Source organism: Tupaia chinensis, unplaced genomic scaffold, assembly GCF_000334495.1.
Source record: "Tupaia chinensis unplaced genomic scaffold, TupChi_1.0 Scaffold000422_1, whole genome shotgun sequence".
In the NCBI taxonomy this organism is placed as follows: Eukaryota; Metazoa; Chordata; class Mammalia; order Scandentia; family Tupaiidae; genus Tupaia; species Tupaia belangeri.
The window spans coordinates 1,593,725-1,596,363 of NW_006159927.1; the positions used below are offsets into that span (position 1 = coordinate 1,593,725).

At 51.5% G+C, this 2,639-nt stretch overlaps 1 long non-coding RNA gene across 3 annotated transcripts in view; it reads left to right on the forward strand.

Annotated features, from left to right (window-relative positions):
• LOC102485612 (uncharacterized) overlaps positions 1 to 1,905 on the forward strand; it is a 3,357-nt gene extending 1,452 nt beyond the window's left edge. For 2 of the 3 annotated variants that reach the window (XR_001370812.1, XR_335455.1), the window contains exons 2-3: positions 1,326 to 1,497; positions 1,573 to 1,905. This is a non-coding gene — a long non-coding RNA (uncharacterized LOC102485612). Of the gene's footprint in view, positions 1 to 1,291; positions 1,498 to 1,572 lie in introns of all 3 variants that reach the window. The other variant, XR_001370813.1, reaches the window with a different exon arrangement.
• Positions 1,906 to 2,639: the final 734 nt, after the last annotated feature.

A 2,639-nucleotide genomic window follows, 5' to 3' on the forward strand; every position in this document is an offset into this window, starting at 1 on the left:
CAGGGGGAACGGCCACTCCACAATCCCTTCTCCTTCATTCTCCTCTCGGGATCTTGGGCACGCGCGCCGAGTCGCCGGGCGTGAGTTTAAGCCAGCGGGTCTGGGACTCGAATTGCGGTCGACTACGTGGGAGTCCAGCGACATAGCCATTATGCCAACTGCTGGTCCCGATGAAATTCTTAAAGTGGGCCAAATTATATAAGCAATGGGCGGTGGAGCCCAGATTTGAGGGCAGGTCTACACAGCTCCAGAGTTCATGCACTTACCCACCACACCAGCCCACCTCTCCCGGCCCGGGTGACAAACAGCGGCTGCCTGGCTGAGCTTCCCAAACCGTCCGTGCCTTCTGAGAAGCTGAAGCTGATCAGAAAGGTAGGGGTTGAAATGATTCCTCTTAGGCCAGCCAGCGGTGTGGTGGTTCAGGCAGCTGGATACATGTGGGATACATGGCCAAGTGCACGGATCAAGTCCTGGACCCAGTGGCTTGAAAAACATGCCAGGAACATACATGCATGTACAAAATCCCAGGAGGGGAATGGAGGAGTAGGGATTGTGGTGTGGCTATCCCCCCCCCCCCGCCCTGGGGGAAGATTTTTCACTTTCCCTCTCTCTCTGTGTCTGGCAAGTATACATCCTCTAGCAAATTTAAAAATAATAATAATAATAGGCTGGCAGGTGGCGCGGTGGTTGAGGTTTTGGACTCCCACTAGCAAAACCACAGATCAAGTCCTGGACCTGGTGGCTTGCTTTCTCACTTTCTCACTTTCTCTCTGTCATCAAACTGAAAATAATAATAATGGATAAAAATTATATAAAATAATTCTTTTTAAAAATGCTCTGTTTTGAACCCTCCAGTGATCCATCCTGCAAGGTCAGTCTTGGGCACACCAGCCTACGTCAATCAGACTACCTCGTGCTCGCTATGAAACCCTGAGCAGGGGGCCACCTCTCCGAGTCTCAATTTCCGCATCTATAAAGTGGGGTCATAAAATCCCCATTCATCTTGAAGACCAAGTGACAGCCTACAGGCAGAGCTTAGCGTAGAGCAGGGTGCACAGGAGCGACTCTAAATACGAAGATTGCTTCTGTGCCCCTAGCAAATCCATTCAGGGTTGGGATGTTTCCTGAAAACTCCCTCCTGGGGAACCACCTGCCTGGGCCTCAACCCAGAGGCCCCAGGCCTCCCTGGCTGCCCCCCTCTTTAATCCTGCCTCTCCCTGAGGTTAATCTCCTTGTTCGTATATATAGATTTCATTTCATACAGCCACCCCTGCGTGGTCTCGTTAAACAGAAACGTGCAGCATATAAATGGGGGTTTACGACAGGGCTGGGCTCCCGCGTCCTGCTTCGGTGACAAGGCAGGGGTCCTGCCCACCAGCTGTCCACTCTCCTGGAAGGTGACGCAGCAGATGGTCCTCTCAGCCATGCACGGAGAGACTGCAACGGCAGGACAAAGGGCTGGGGCGACAAAGCCAACTGTGCATTAGGAACCCGGAGGTGGGTGCCAGGGCATGAGGTCAGGGCACGAGGTACAGAGCCGCAGCATCGGCCCAAGACAATTCTCTGTTTCAGGTGGAAAAGAAGAAGAGAGTGAAACCAGAATCCCACTCCCTCTTCCCACTTATGTTTGAAGAAAAGCACCATAAAGCAGAAACTAATATTTTTTTACAACCCCTTAACAACGTATCCTCTGTGCTAGCATGCTGTAAATAAATGTCAGCCCCTCGTTATACATGTGGTTTATTTTAAACACGAGCAGAGAGGAAACTGAGTCTCTTGTTGAAAATGTGTGTGTGTGTGCGCGCGCATCTGGTCTGGGACACCCAGGTACAGTTCGGCTGTTTGTACACGTCCAGAATGCTTCTGAGTGTACAAATGTGAAGTCGTGTTAACTATAGGCACATTGTCCCCCATCTCCTTCATATTAAAAGCCTCCAGCCTTCCACAGGAATGAACTGTAACAACCATTTCCAAACATTTTGTAATTCCACATGGAAGTCCCCGGGGTGGGGGCAATCATAATAGTTTGTGGTTTGAGGACTCAGTACTTTTAATAAGTCAGATTTGGGAGAGAGACATTTCATGGGCACAGATGTGTCCCCGTCTCGGCCCCACGGCCCACCCACCGTGGTTAGAATGCACGTGGGGAAGGCCTTTGGGGGTCCTGACATCCCCACCTGGAGGATGGTCCCGCCTCAGCAGGCCTCTCTCAAACCTGCCTGGTATTCCCAAGGCGACCTGCAAATCTTGGCTAAGTAAAAAGCCATCATGGGCGTGCAGTAGGGATCTAGCTGGGCAGGGTTGGGCCCCTCCACCAGCTGGGCTGGGGCCTGGGAGGGACCTCCCCAGACTTGCAAAAGAAACACACGACCCCCTGCACCAAGAGTTATGGAATGATTCTCTCCCTCCTTTTTATCCTTTTGTTAGTTTGGCTATAGGGTACATGCGCTCACCGGAAAGAGACAGACAAAAAGAGAGAGAGAGTGAGCAATCACTCCTTGGGGGGATAGTCATGCTGCAATCCCTTCTCCATTCTCCTCCCGAGATTTTAGGCACACACACACACACACACACACACACACACACACACATGTGCTGGCATGGTTTTCAAACTGCCAGGTCCAGGCTTCAAATTACGT